The sequence below is a fragment of the Anthonomus grandis genome, chromosome 8, assembly GCF_022605725.1.
Source record: "Anthonomus grandis grandis chromosome 8, icAntGran1.3, whole genome shotgun sequence".
Taxonomy (NCBI): Eukaryota; Metazoa; Arthropoda; class Insecta; order Coleoptera; family Curculionidae; genus Anthonomus; species Anthonomus grandis.
In genome coordinates, this window is record NC_065553.1 from 11,451,205 (window position 1) to 11,468,146 (window position 16,942).

General features: G+C 27.4%; 1 protein-coding gene across 2 annotated transcripts in view; it reads left to right on the forward strand.

Moving 5' to 3' along the window:
• The window catches only part of LOC126739158 (zinc finger homeobox protein 3), a 234,978-nt gene that overhangs the window by 74,747 nt on the left and 143,289 nt on the right, over window positions 1–16,942 (forward strand). Inside the window, exon 1 of one of the 2 annotated variants that reach the window (XM_050444703.1) lies at window positions 15,092–15,145. The exons of the other annotated variant lie outside the window; for it this stretch is intronic. The gene's annotated coding sequence lies outside the window, so the exon portion shown is untranslated. Of the gene's footprint in view, window positions 1–15,091; window positions 15,146–16,942 lie in introns of those variants that run through there. 2 annotated transcript variants of the gene reach the window in all.

Below are 16,942 nucleotides of genomic sequence, written 5' to 3' on the forward strand. Positions count from 1 at the left end.
CTTTAACGTCATTAATGTGAATCAAAAATAAGAGAGGGCCCAGCACCGACCCGTGCGGAACTCCATGATATATAACGACACTATCTGATATTTCATGGTTGTGTACTATTTGCTATCTGCAACCATAATGTCGCTCTTTATCAGATTTAAGCTACAGCCTTTTACACCATAGAATCCTAGTTTGTCCACCAGTATCCGATGGGAAACATAGTCGAATACCTTCAAGAGATTACAACACTACAGCAGCATAATGCTATTTCTCAAAGGTATCAACCAGGTACTTAAACACATCCACCAAAGGCGAGGGTAAGAGATTATTGCAAGAATAGAAATTAATGAGATGGGCCTGTAATTGGGAGAATCAGACCTTGAACCCTTCTTAAAAATAGAAACAACCATGGAAAGCTTTAGAAAAAATGGAAAGTCCTTTGTCGAGATACTTTTAATAATTAGTTTTATTATTATGGGATAAGTAAGCTATGTTTTTAGCTTTTTAATAATAGTTATTAATAAACTTTTTAATATATTGGAACTATATATATCTCTGCTTGCTTTATTTTTTAGAGAATCTATAGTATTCCTCACCTGTATTCAGCTTACTTATTGAAAGCTATATTTAGGACCATCTATTGTTGACCATACACGACATCTATTATTCTCTTTACTTTTCCACTAGTTAAATACTTACAAGGTTAGTAAATATTTTTTAAATTATATCCTATAACTTTTTGGTGATAGGTTAACCAGGTAAATCGGTTATTTATTATAATTTTTTGCTGATAAGGTGGAATTGAAATATTATTATTAGACACTAGATTCAAGTTATGAACAGTATTACGAAAAATTAGGATTTCTCTAGGGAGGCAAGGCAACATAGATCTCTAACTATTTTTCTGTCTGCGCATGTCCATTTTTAGCTATAAAATATCTCGGTACAAATTAGATACCTGATTAAACTTTAGAAGTCCTTACACCAACCTCACGCAAGCATTTTCAAGTATTTTTTTGATCTGTGTAAAATGTATTTTCTTGCATTAAATTAGTATGTTATCTCTTCATAATATCTAAATGTTTTTTGAATTTAAAGATATAAAAATATAAATGAATATTATTATGCAGAAAAACCCAAATATAGGTAGCCTTACTCATACCTACATAATAAATAATTTAACAAACTTAGGTTATGTACCATTTTCCATATCTAAAATCATTAATATAGTTGCAAATCATTAATTTGAAACTATTTAATATCTTATAAAGTAATAATTTATAAATGAATACAAATCATTGCAACATTACATTAGCTGACTTAGTAAACCATTTTACTTGATATGAATTCTAATTATAGAAAATCTAGTTGTCCCCCTTTTTTTCTCTTGACTAAATATTTACCCTACTTGATACATTTAATAAATACATAACTTAAATGATACTATATCCACGTGGCTAGTTAACCTCTTAGATATGTAAAGCAGGCAAATCCTATACTATAGTAAGACGTACTTTTGCATCATATTATAACACCCTTTAAGTATTTTTAAATATTTATAAGGTGAATTTAAAGTGGGTTTTGATGGCCGTGCTCACTTATGTAAATTATTATCTTGTATACAGGGAGTCAAATAGAAAATGTATAACATTTTAACCCTCATTAAAAACCTTGTTACGTAAAAAAAATATGTATGAGATACAAAACTACTACAAATTTATGTTATTTTGGAGGATACTTTTTAGGTGACTTTTGTCTTGTTTTAAAATTCTGTAAAATAAAATAATTAAAGTAGTGAATATCGTTATTTTATTATTCTTTAAAAGTTATTAAGAAACTTGTTATACATGTAATAGGTATACTGTGTAAGATTTAATTAAGAACTCTTATTTTAATAATACATTATACCTAACTCAATCTTACTTCAGAGTATATCTTTTTATAAAACAATCGCTTCCCTTATTAAAAAATAGTAACATTATGTGAAAATAATTTTCATTTTCAAATTATGAAGTTTGAAAGCATTGAAATTCCTTGGTAATAAATTGTCATTAAAATATTTAAATTTTCTTTAGATAATACATTCCACCTATTTACATATTATTATTATGCACCTCTTTTTATAAGTCAAATAAGTGATCCTATATAGGCACGTGGACTATCTGGATAGTTTACTTCTTCAATATGTAAAATAGTATGAACTTCATTCTTTACATCCCCAACTTATATATTTAAATAATAAATAAATAGGGTGAATAAATACTTTAAGTAACACGTATGTTAATTTAGATATTCACCTGTATAGGTTTAGAAGGAATGTTTTTTCTTTGGGCACGTGTTATATTTTGCATATGAAAAAGATAAAGAGAAAAAATTTATCAGGTTTTAATTACTATCTTTCTTTTAAATAATGAGCTTTGACTTCTATATTTTTTAGGACTATTGTAGGTCAAAAATGTTATGAGTTATTTTTATATAGTAGTAAGATAGAAATTATTTATTAAATTGAATTAATGGTAATAATAAATTAATTGTAAAATTTCATCTTATACAAAATAAGCCTTCTATAATAAATATTACCTTTTATGCGTCTAACAGAAAATTCTATTGAATTTACTTGTGTCAATAGTTTTACAAAATAAAAACTAACAATAAATATTATTGAAATTGTTGTTATCATGGAGTTGTAAAAATAAATATTTTGAATATAAAAACTCATTTTTTCGAAATCTATTTAATTTAAAAATATAGTTAAATTATTAAAGGATTTAAGGGTCATAAAAGAAATAAAGCGGTTGTTTTAAAAGCACATTAAATGACCACTAATGACGAAAAATTGATTATAAAGTAAATTAGTCACATCAGAAATAAAACTTAATGGTGCTAAAAGTATGTAACCATTGGTGAAACAAACCTTTTACCACAAACGAAGGGATCCGGACTGCACTATTCGGTGCAACTAGCCGCTTTGTGTTTACAGCCGTTATTTGGACACTTCAGCGCCTCTGGTTTTTGCCCCGAGCTTGGGTTTCTTTTTAACACCTGTGTGTCAATCTGCGGACGATCGGTAGCACCACGGTTTATTATAGAAATAGGTTTATTTAATTTTATTAGATATGGCAACAAAAAAAAATTATTTCATTCTTTTTCAGCTTTGCTAAGTAGAAAGTGAATTAAGGCTTTAAATATTCTCAAAGGAATTAAATTAACATTTTATATTTTTTTAAATCTTAAAAGTACCGAGAGGACGATCGCCTATATGTGTATTGAAACTTTTAAGAAACAACATTTTTCAATATGATTTGCTCACTTTTTTATGGCCTGCACTTAAAAACTACTGTAAGAAAGGTAACTTTGTATCGTCCAACTTTTGCGATTTAAATAAAACCTTAGATTGTGTGTCCCATAAGATGCTAATTGCTAATACCACTTCCAGAGAGTGAGATTTCGGTTCCCCAGGGCTGTGTTCAGCCCTTTACTACTTGAGGCTTTGGTCAGTCAGTCTTGAAGATATTGCTGATGATTTCAAAAATGGATCCCGTGTTAAATTTTGAATATTCTACTGGAATTTAGTCTCTAGCTCTTAAGCAACACATCTTCGCTTCGTGGACATTTATCCTGCATTTCCCTTTTCAAGATATTTATAATATCAACGCACGTTTTGGAGAGAAAATTGACCCGAGTTTTCATATAATGGAGAGGTGTAGAAATGGCCTATATACATTTGCTTGACAAATTAACCCTGTTCGAAAACTGCCCATATTTATATTTAAAATAAAATGCAAAAAACTTCTTTTGTCAAAAACATATTATACACAGGGGGAGTATAGTGGTGCTTTCTTGTTGTGATTGTACCAGCTCCTATAGCATATTATTTACCCAACAGTTAAATATTTGTTCTTTTATGAGTTGATCTATGTATTTAGATTTTACCTGCTTTGACTTATATAAATGTCTGGCATATTGACATCAATAAATTGAATTAAATTAAATTAAATTAACGAAAAAATTTTGACCAAATTATAGAATTTATGGCAGCTGTTTTCTGGCATATCTTTCAGAAGCCTAAATAAAGTCTAGTAACTTTTATAAAGTTAATTTTTTATTTAATAATTTTAAAAGTCTACTAGATTTAAAAGTCTTTTTTAATTTTTGTTGAACAAATGAAAATAAAATAAATAATATCTTAGTCTCTTTAATTTGGGCAACTTAAATATTACATTCTTCTTCAAATATCCTTTTATCAAAGCTTTGTAAAATAAACTATTTTATTTTAGTTTAGACACTAATATATACAATTAATAAAGCTAAAAAAGCAATAAAGGTAATTTAAAAGAAAACACTTTGGTACGGATAACTTATTATATTCTACTTCCTAGAATATAAAACTATAAAACATTTAGAAATATTATAATATACATATCAATTTAGTTTACTTGGTTGGCACCACTCATTTAGTAAGTTTAACTGACCCTGTGAGATGTTCAGACACAGTAGGAACCCAATAGTAGTTTTAGGTCGTTAGCAAACAGTAACTTCTGATATTCAAGGCGTTCTGCTAGATTATTTATAAATCGCAAAAATAATAAACGACCCAAATTTGAGATCTAAGGAACCTCAGGTCTAACAACATACTTTGTAGATTTAAATTTCTCTACTTCGATTAATTAATGCCTTTCCAGTGGGTAAGATCCTAGAAGTTTTAACATTGTTTTTTTGAAACTCTTACTTTTCCAGCTTTTGTAGTAAAACATCGACCTGATCAAATTCCTTTTAAAAATCGATATAAATCACATTGACTTGTCTCTGATTATCAAGTGTGGAGCATATAAACTAAGTAAGATATCCCAAATGAGTGCGGCTATTCTCCATAAACTCATGTTGATCAGATGAATAGCCGTACTGAAAAAAAAAAATGTAAACATTTAAAAAAATATATAGAAATTATACTAAATATATATATATTTTTGTAAATAGGTCATTTAGATTTATCTCCTTTTTAAAAAATTGATGTGACGCAGAAAGTTTTCTAACATGTTGGCAAACTCTCAGAGGTGATAGAGACGTAGAAAATAAAACATAACCATAATAAATAAATAACAAATTAAATTAACTTAAGATTTAATAAATTAATATTAGGTAATCTTTTGTAGCTTTATTTTAATAAATCATTTTTAAAAAGTTTTTCTAATTATATGCCTTTATTAAAATTTGGTGATTCCTTTTATTTTTATCTATTTACTATTTTCTTTCTTCTCATATATAAAATATTTGTTATTATTTTTTAATTAGGGAGGAATATCTTAACGAAACCAAAACCTTTGGTCTTAAGACTTTATTTAAATATTAAATATACAGAAGGAAAAAATTTAATTTTTATGACATTAAAATATTTATATCTTTAGACGTTTTATTAAAAATTGTAGTTTTCTTCAGTCCATTCCTGTTCTAATTCATATGTAGATCTGCATAAGATTCCATCAAATAACTTATGCGCGTTAAAAACAAATTGACCGACACTACATAAAACAAAACGCCTAATTAGTAAAAATTTGCATAAATAAGCAATTTTGTGCGGGATTCCTATAATAAAATTATGAAAACGGCGTTAATTTAGCGCTCTAGCGCTTTTGATGGAGATGTGCACTAGAACTTAAGAAATATTAAAAATAATATATTAAGTTTATTGGTTTTTAATAAAACAGAGTCGAATAAGTGTTTTTTGAGTAATGTTTTAGGCTTGCAATTATACATTTTAGTTTTTAATTGTAATTATTCATAATATAAACAAGGTCATCGTTAAAAAATTAAACAACCATTTGTAAGAAAATTGTGACTAGGTGAATTTAGATTAGAATTTAATACTATAGATACTATAATATTTTAATAATACTGGCACTTTACCTAATGTTTCATTTAAGTCAAACTATTTTAGTTTTTATATACCGATAAAATATCAAAACATAAATTTAAGAGTTTTACCAGTATGAATAGATTTTTCATCATCAAGCTGTGCAGGTTCTAAAATATAGTATATAATTTTTTCTAGTTACATCAGCTTCATTTGGTTTATACTCTTATCATTTTCAAAGAAAATATTATTATTTCTTTGTTGTAAAATAAGACACGGAACATTCAGTATTTTTCTAAAAATATTCCATAAGGCTGTCTTGTAATACATATAAGCATACAGGTATTTGAATTAAATAAGTAATTATTACTGAGTAGTGATTCAGATACCTGTGTGCATATACATTTTTCAAAACTAGACTTCTATTTAACATTTTAAAAGTAATTGTAAATGCTTCCGTTCATACTTTACAACGAAAGGTCCCTTAAAAGCCGAAACGTTGGTATAATAAAATTGTAAGAGCCTTGGATTTCTATATGATAATATATCTAACTAAAACCTACCCAATTAAAATACGTATTGATTGTACAAATGTTGTCTTGCGTAAAAAGTTTAATTTAAACCTAAACAAAAAATACTGTTGGATTAGTTAGAGATGCATTTTCTTGGTATATTATATAGGACCATAGTGGATTTCAAAAATAGTTATAACTCAATTCAGAAATGGCATTATCTCAGCAATTTATAATATAATTAAGTTTTGTTCCTGTTCATGCATTTCTTTGGATAGAAAATGCTTTCCTTGATACCTTGGAAAAAATTAAGAGAATCAGTAAATTTTTATTTTGCGCTGAGCTCAGGTCAAATTTAATTCTGCATTTTATATGATTGTGTTTAATAACAAATTTTTTATTATGCAGCTATATCGGCTTTGCTTTGACAAAAACCTAGGGTTAAGTAAACCTTAGGATAAAGTTTACTGAAAAAAATAAATTGTTTAATTTAATACTGCTCAAATAAGCTTTTTAGTATTAGCTGTTTTTTGGAAACTTAAATAAATATAGACAATATAAAAATACTCGGTCTCGGTCTCAAAATATTTTTAAGGTTTAATGATTAATACTTACTTATAAACTAGTAGTATCTCTCACGAGATGTATTTTAAGTTATTGATAATAAAGCATACAAAAAGTACACTTTCAAATGATATTTGGCATTTCAAAGACACAACATTAAAATCTTAAAGCATGCTACTCTATGAAATCATATATGGATGGATTTTATGTTTTTGATGGATTTTATGCCTAAAAAGTCTTTTCTGTACTTTTTTTATTAGATTCGTGTTTATTTCTACTTATGATAACCATAAAAAAGAAGCATTCTTAAGATGAGATGTTACTAGGGCATTAAATAATATTATAGTACTATCAAAGTCCTTAAAAAATTCTGTGTTTTTATAACAAAGCTTTATTTGCTTTATGTTATTAATGAATATTAAATATAAAACCACTCTTAAAGTAAACCTAGGTCCTTGCAATTAGATTTTCTGATAAGTTCCTAAAAGCAACAGTAGATTATTTGAATGAGTATTGCTGTTAGGTAAATTCTGATTGAAATATATTAAATATATTTCCATGAATCATTCATTTAAACATTTTAGCTTAGAAATTTAAAATACATTAATAATCTATAATTCTATAATTATTAGTCTATAATCTACAGATTTTTTAGAAGCATTTGGGGAAACTTCTAATTGACTTATTAAAAAGATAGGTCAAAGGCTGTATGAGAAAGTCATCACAGCTTTTATATATTTTTGTGGGAATATTATGATTTCCAGTAAATTTTTTAAGCAATTATAAGATGTTTATTTAATTTTGCTTGAACTACTTTCTGAGGATTTAATTTTCGATTAGCTTTGAGAGTGCCAACAAGATGAGTTGATCGTTTTGCTAATTCCTGAACTAGTTGCACGCTTGTGTACAAGTTATACGTGTAAAATACTCTTTTTGAATCTGTGAAGTTTGAAATGAAGCCCATGATGACAGATGAAGCCACAGGTTGAGCATCTCTGCCATAATGCACTATCAAATTATAAGTATATCAATTTTCTGGGATTAGACTAAAAACGCCTCTAATAAAATCCATCTTAATAAACTGTTTAAATAAAAATCTGTCACCAATATGAACTAGGGTTTTGTCGCTATAAATATCTTTTTTAGGTATAATTACTGTTTGAAAACATTTCAACGAAAAATCTAAAAGTGGTTTAATTATAAAAAGACGAACACTCACATTCATTGTTATTAGAAAAGTGTTACATCAAAAATAAGTGCAAAGCGATTTCTTGATATTACATTTTTTACCATATTTTTTTTATAAATCTTCTTTTAGGACCAATAGCTTGATTTTTTTGTTAATACCCATCCTAACATGGAGACTAATTTATTTATATACCTTCCCATTTTTTTTTGCTATATTGTATATAGTCATAAGAATCTTTAGATAAGGAAAATCCCTAGAAGCATAATTATGGTTTCCATGAGAATGGTCTTCAAATGGATCAGCTAGGTCCTCGTCGCTCATATCTAAGATCTTATTCTAATCCTGAAGTCCTTCTCCTTTTTTATCATTCAATGCTTCATTTGTTAGATGTGAACATGAGGTCGTTTGTGTCATTTTCATTGGTCAAAAATGACACAAACGACCTCAAACGTTCTTTTATGCAATCATATAAGTACTAAGGAATATAGGCACGAAATTGCACTAAAAAGCTTCGCATGTGTATAGACAGAAAGAGTATGATTCCATGTATCTAATGTAAAATTTTGCCTCTCGGGTTGCACAAATCGTTTATGAATTATGGACCTATTTGGCTCTTTTTAATAAAATAATTTAAAAACCATTTTAGGTATTATGGTCTTAGATTTTAAAATTAAAATGTGGCAGCTAACGTGTTAAAGTATACCAATTTGTATACTTTTTTAATAGATAAAAGATGAAAAAGTGCTTGGATCCTTAGTTCAACTTTAACTTCTTTTCGCACTTAGCAAAAAAGATAATTTGATTTAATATCACTAGATTATTGCAATTTCATTTTTAAACATTATGTTTTGATCAAATCAAGTGAAAATAATTTGGGGGTTTACACTTACTTTTGCTACTAACTCTTCTTTTTTGGTATTTAGCTATATTAATGCAAGAGTACAGCTTTTCATAAAAAAACTTAAATAAAACTTTTAATTTTTTAAATCATCTTAATTTAAAAATCGAATTACGTTATATTAAAAATCAATATTCCTCTTTGAATAGATATAGATAAAGGATGATTGATTATTATCAGGAATTGAGGATTTTCTTTACACAACTGTAAAGAAAAGTTCAAGGAGGGACGATAATCATGTTCGTTTACTGTATTACAATTTCTACAAATCTGTAATTCCAACACTACCCATCACTATTTCAAGTTCTAATAAAGTTGGCACTTAACAGTCTTAAGACTTGTTCAGTTGGCATAAACACGATAATTAAATTAAAGTTAATTCGTTGATTTAGAGGCCCCCAATAAACACAATAATAACTTAAAATCTTCTAATTATACAATGTGGTGACTTTAACTGGAATAAATTCAGTTAAAACTGTTTGTTTTGATTTTTGTATATTTTTTTTTCACATTTCAAGATAGTTTTTGTATTTTTTCACCTACAGGAGGGGTCCAAATTAACCCAAACTTTTTTTTTCAAATGGAAAGCCACTTTTTTTAAACTCTCATTGAAAATAGCCCTTTTTCCCGATTAAATTGCCCTATTTACTTTTGTGATTATCTAAAGGAGAAATACGAAAAAAAAATAAAAACCATTAAATTATTAAAAGTCTCGAAATATTTTGTGTTGGTAAATTTTTGGCGTGTTTGTTTATTTTATTGGTATCGAGACATTTCCTGACATTGTTGTAGTGTCACTGTTAAAGTGAATTTCAACAAGTTGTTAAATAAGTTAACTTATATTAAAAAAATGCCTTATTTATCTGAATCCCACAAGATTGATATCTTAATGATGATTGGTTATGGGGACAGAAGTCGTACTCGGCTAGAGGTTGTCCACTTATTCAGGCAGAAATATCCAGATTTGCCACCTATTAACCAAGGTACGGTTAGTAAAATTGAAAGCAGATTTCGAGAAGTTGGGCACGTGAGGGATGTGTCAAGAGAAAGGTCTTGGCCATATTAATAAGCAGAACTGTCGCTACTGGTCTGACGAGAACCCACACTGGGTAAGGGAAACTAATACACAATATCGCCAGAAAACTAATGTTTGGGCTGGCATAATTGGCAGGCAAGTTATAGGACCCATATTTTTCAATGATACTTTAACTGGGGAAAGATATCTAGAATTTCTTGAACATGAACTAGTTCCAGTCTTACGTACCTTATATCCGAGTCAGTTCGATCCAGATTTGTATGATGAAAGAAACTGGATGCAACAAGATGGTGCTCTCCCACATTATGCCCGTAATATACGCCAGTATTTAGATGACAATTTTCCAAACAGATGGATTGGTAGAAGGGGTGCAATCGAGTGGCCGGCACGTTCTCCCGATCTCACCCCACTTGATTTTTTTCTGTGGGGACATTTGAAAAGTCAAATTTATATAAGCAAACTAGGAAACCTAGACGGACTCAAAGAACGTATTAGGCAAGAAATCCGACAAATATCTCCAGAAGTGTTAGACAATGTCAGAAATGAATTTTATTATCGTCTTGGGCTTTGCCAACAAGTAAATGGTGCTCATTTTGAGCATCTTATACATTAAACGCAACTTTTAATAATTTTATGGTTTTTATTTTTTTTTGTATTTCTCCTTTAGATAATCACAAAAGTAAATAGAGCAATTTAATCAAGAAAAAGGGCTCTTTTCAATGAGAGTTTAAAAAAAGTGGCTTTCAATTTGAAAAAAAAAGTTGGGGTTAATTTGGACCCCCCTGTAGGTGAAAAAATACAAAAACTATCTTGAAATGTGAAAAAAAATAAACAAAAATCGACGGGTCTCAGGAATTTTGCGAGATAAATTTTGATTAGTTTTAACTGAATTTATTCCAGTTAAAGTCACTACACTGTATAAAATCACATGTAACAAATATTCAAGTTAAAGAAAATCGTAATTAACAAATTAAAAGCACGTCATTTCAAATGATCGTGTATACCCAAAATTCTAAACTGTCTAAAAAAATTAATCCCTCTAAAATACCAGAAGCGACGAAGCAACAGTTGTTTTTTAATTAATATCCCCCGAAAGCCTTTAATTACCCCTTTCATCCTCGGTTATGCAAAGTTGGCCGCCCTTTAAACCCAGCCGCTTTATAATCACGATCTGACTAATTGACTTTTATTACTTAACGAGGGTGTAAATGAGCAAAATGAGGAAATCTCGGAGAACATTAATTTGAGACCTTCCGCGGCAAACTTGGGGGTGTTGTTTTAAGGTTTTAATCGTTTCAAAGTAGGCGTTTTAAGGGCTCGATTGTACCTAAAAGAAAAGGGAAAAGTGTTGCCGATAATTAGTTATGAATTAAGTAGGGTTTATTTTTATAAAAACTGATATAAATTAAAGAAATATCCCATAAATATTCAGCGTCTAGACGTCGACACCTCTTGAAAAACACAGAACCGCAAACTTCCTATTCTTTCGATACGTATAGGAAATCGACGCCGTTAAAGTTAGGAAAGAATTCCATGGTTTGCCACTAGATGTCCAGGCACGCACGCGACCAAATAGCCGACGTTAGACTAATAAGAAAAAAGCGACGCGTCGCGACGCCTAGTAAGAAACGAGCGTCTTAAAGAGTTCCGAGCTTTTTGACCAGAGGCAGCACTTTATAGGAGTGTTAAGAAAGCATTGTCTGATTGTTAGGACGATCTTGTTTATTTAAAAATAAAAAATATTTAAGCAAATTTGAAAATAAACTATCTATAAACCTTTTTTTGAATTGTGTTAGTTGAGCACGAAATTATTAAATTGCTAATAAACTTCTAATAAACAAACTTCAAAAAAAAAATTATATAATTTTATTGAAAATTTGAGTTCTACTTTTTTAGCTCTTTTTGTTCATTTTTCATTAGAAATATTTAGTATATCAGAGCTTTCGACAATCATCTATATTAATATGGCTAAATGATATGTTTTTTTACAGATAATTTACATATATGAGATCATTGTTATTTTCATACAAAATTTATTTTTTAAACTGTGTCGATTTTTGGTACAGTCTTCTATTTGTTCTATTTTAAGAGTTTGGTTTTTTAGTTTATACTTTGTTTTTATTATTTTATTCAAGCAAAGTTGGAAAACATCTTATTAATAAACATTCGTTTATTTCTGTATTTTTAGGCAAATATCATTTAAAGTATCTGCTTTAATCAAGTAATTTAATCGTAGAGTAAAAAGTTTCTCAGAGACCTATTATTTGTTCGTATCTCTAAATTTAGTTAAAATATATGCATAACATAATAAACTGTGATACCTGTTTTATAATTATTATAAGAACCCCTAATTAAAGCTCTTCTTCTAAAAAATAAAAGCTTTTATTTAATAAAATAAGTGTATTAGATGTATGTAGGATATATATATTCCCTATATGAAGAGCTGGGCAACCACGGAATTATTCCAGAAAGAAATAATGAAATTATTTTAAACTATTTAATTATTTTTTAATTTATTTTTATAACTTTCAAAAGAAATTAAATTACATTAAACCTGTAAATATTATGTTAACAATACTATGTTAAAACTATTTAACTGCTGTAGTATTATTATAAATAAATATTGGCAGTATTTTAAAGTATTTTATTTTACAAATTATTGGAGATTTGGTATCGTGGATCACTAGAACTCATTAAACCTAATTTATATTCAATTAATCAGTTACTTAGAGAATTAAAACATTTATTAAACGTACTTTATGTACCTGATAAAAAAATTATTTACAAAATTCACACTAAAGAGTATAAAATACATACGTATTACTAAACATAATTTTTTTTAAGATGACCTTTGGCACGAAGAATAGTTCTCTAAATAAGTTAAAATATGCATACATCATGCTATATTATTCACACAATATTATCATCCACTATAATTTTTTTTTTTAATATTTAGCTTTTATATATAAAAAATTTAGAAGCATTACTCCTAATTTAAAACTTAATACTTAAAGCTAGTTGGTCTAAAATGTAAATAGTATGCTCACAAGTAAAAATATTATCATTTTCACAATATGAAAGATTGATACAATTTATTATTACTACTATATCATGTAATTTTTTTTCCTTGATAGTAAAGACGTTTTCAGAGAATTATCATTGATTCGCATCTCTAAATTTAGTATGAATTTTAATTTAATCGATTTTCTAAGAGAAGATCATGTGTCTAATTTAGTGAAAGTGTATGCATAACATAATAGGCTGTGAAACCTATTTTATAAATGTTATAAGAGCGCCTCATCAGAGCCTTTCTCAAAAGAAATGAATGCTTAAATTCAATAAAAGAAGTATATTAAATACACATATGTAGGATATTCCTTATATGAAAAGCTTTGGAACCACAAAATAGATTAAATATAAAGTGAATAACATATACATTTTTAAATAAAAAAAATATTAATAATATATATATAATAAATAATAAAAAATTTCTGGTTTATCCAGAAAAGAACTTAAATTACATTAAAACTATAATAATATGTTAACAAATACTATTTTAAAACTGTTCAACTTTTGTAGTATTAATATAAATAAAAATTGTCAATATTTCGGAGTCTTTTAGTTTTGAATTTATTACGCATTTAGCATCGCAAAGACGTCTTCTCAAAACTCGTTATAGCTAAATTGTATTTAACAAATCAGATTAATTAGAGGCCTTAAACCTTTGAATGTCAGATAGAATTTTTTAAAAAGAGCATTCTTTTCAAAATACAATTAAAAATTCACATTAAAAAGTATATCAAATACATACATCAAGCAAAAGAAAAAGGTACACATTCTAATAGAATATTAAATAAATATATTTTTCTTTTTTTTATTTATAACTTTTATATAAAAAAAACCTAAAAAGTATTACTCTTAATTTAAAACTCAAAACATGAATTATGAGTAAATTAAAATTAACTAAAATGAAAATAGATTGCCCAGAAGTAAAAATTAATATTTACATAGTTGCCTTTATATAATTTAAGAATAATTATCACAATATGAAAGATCGATACAATTAAATATTCCTACTATCATATTTTTTTTCTCCTAGTTGTAGTGAAAATATTTTCAGAGAATAACAATTTGTTGGTATCTCTAAATTTAATAAGAATTTGAATTTACGAGATTTACCAAGAGAAAATTATAAATCACTTATTTAATTATAATTTATGCATAACATCATAGACTATAATACCTGTTTAATAATCTTCTTTTAGAAATAAAATCTTAAATTTAATAAAATAAGTGTATTACTTATATATGTAGGATCTTTTTAAATGAAGAACTTGATAACCACATGGTCAATCCAGAAAGAAAAATGACCAAAGTGATATCCTGTAGTTTCATCCAAGTGAGTGTAATTAGGGATTAAAATTAAATATTTGTAGCCGACATATAGAAGTTATATCATGATTATCCAATAATATTCCGCCCATATCGCCAATGGTACATTATACAGCTACGTCGGCCGAGGCTGTACAAATAAATTTACGTTTACGTGGAATTCCGTATACTTACACGAGAAGAATAATAGTGTATCGTCGAAACATGCTGAAAATGATCGGAATGCCGCATTTTCTGTAAATAATGGCTCGAAGATCTTATGTTTGCCTCGTTCGATTGAACAACAAGCAGATATGGGATGTCGATTTATTAAAACTACGCTTTCCATTAATAATTTTTATTTTTGATTTTATTATTAACAATAGTGCGTGCCGAGCATTAAATTTTGAACATTTTCCGCTGACAAGTACTAAAATTTAATTGCTATTTCAAAAATTAATTGAAAGTTTCGTAATTGAAAAATTCTAAACAATGGTGTTTATTAGCCATGCCGATTTAACAACTTTACAATTAAATACGTTTCTTTTTTAATGTAAAATTTATGTGTTTTTGATTGCGAGTTTATTATTTTGGGTAATTTAATTTAACAATAAATTAATTTTTTATTATTGTAATAGAAAAAAGTTACGTCTTTATAATACGAGTAGTAATATGCACGTCTAGAAGGTAACATTGTTCCCTGATATTCAGTGTTATAGAGTTAAACTAGTATCGGTATGTATTATTTTTTCTTAGTAATTTAGACACGTAACCTTTTGCCTACACTTACTTTTACTATATCAGAAAAACAAAGTTTTTGAAGGATAATATATTTTCATAACCAGCCTAATTAAAAGAGATTTATAATCCCAGACTTATAGTTTAATATCCATATTAAATAATAATTACGTACTAAAGGCGAACCACGTTAAAACACCTACAAACAATACAAGAGCATTTAATTAGTTTATCGAGGTCGTATTTTAATGGGAGACTAAACACATAATTTTGATTTTATCCTCCAATTAACTCTAAGGTAACCTTACAGAAACTGGCTAGGTATAATGGATTACTTTAATTACGAAAAAAACGTAAGCAACTTGTAGCTATAATTAGTAAGATACATTGCTTCGAAGTTAAAATATGTATTAGTAGATTTTTATGTTATTTGACAAGACATGTATAATGTAACTTCTAAAACATTTGTTTAATATTAGTTATTGCTTTTTAACTTTTTGTATCAAATTTTGTCATTAATGCTGCAATAAAAATCAAACTTTAAGTTGAACTAAATCAAAAAATTATAGAATTATCTATATATAGCATATCCCTATAGCTTTTGGACAAATCTTAAATAGTTTTTAATAATTATCAGTTGAAATATTCAAATATTTTTTTAATTGTTTTGGTTTTTCAAAAAACTGCTTCTCTTTTTTTTAAGTTGTGCATAACCTAATTGGAAGTTTTAATATTATTTTAGAATTTACGGATTAGCAATAAGATTCTATAAATAAAATGCTAAAATGAGTGTTCTGGATATTATTGATATATTTTGACTTTTCCATCATTTTAAGAACTTCGTGTTCTCGAAAATAAGGCTGAAAATTAAAAATAAGAAATTAAGAAATAAAAAAAAAATTATTTATTCAGTATTTAAGGATAAATTCACTAACTTCGAATACATACAAACATTCGGCATGTTCTTACAAAATTGGATTTAAAAGATAGAGTATAGATAAATCCTATAGTTTTTAGAAGAATAACAATTTTGGTTGAAAGTCTTAAATTTATATTATAATTAATTAATTATAAGAATAGGAATTGATTACACGTATTTAAAAAAATCTTATATTTTATTTAGTTTTGAAACCGGATATAATGTGAACGTCAGCAATATTTTTTTTTTATTTTAACTTAAATGTTTGTGGTGTTAAACGAATAGCTTTACCGATCTGATGATTCCTTAGGGCGAAACGCGTGTAATAGCTTTTTAGAAAATAAACATAATCTGAGACCATTGACTTTGTGTCCCTTCAAACTCTGAATTTTTCATCAATCACATCAATCAGTCATCATCAGATATGATCAACAGTTTCGAAAATTTACATCATACAAGACGTGCACACTACGGATAGATTACCGATATATGTATCCATTGCTGTTTTTTAAGAACGTAAATTACGTGAATTATTTTTTTTTTTAAGAACGACTTTAGAAATTAAACACTTGTAACCAATTCTTAACCTTAATGTAAGTTCTTGACCGTTACTAAACGAAACTGTAGATTTAGACCTTTTATTTTAATTTCGGAGTGCATAACTTAATAGGACCTGAGGTACGTTTTATTATTATTTTAGAATTTGCCTTAACCAAAGCTCTAATCCTAAAAATAAAGTGCTTAAATTAATCAAATAAGTTTTCTAGATATTTTACTTTTGATATTTTAACTTTTCTGTCGTAAGCAGTCATATTCACGATGTTAAGAAAAATATTACTAAATTAGTTGCGAATAAACTCATACGTATAAAACAT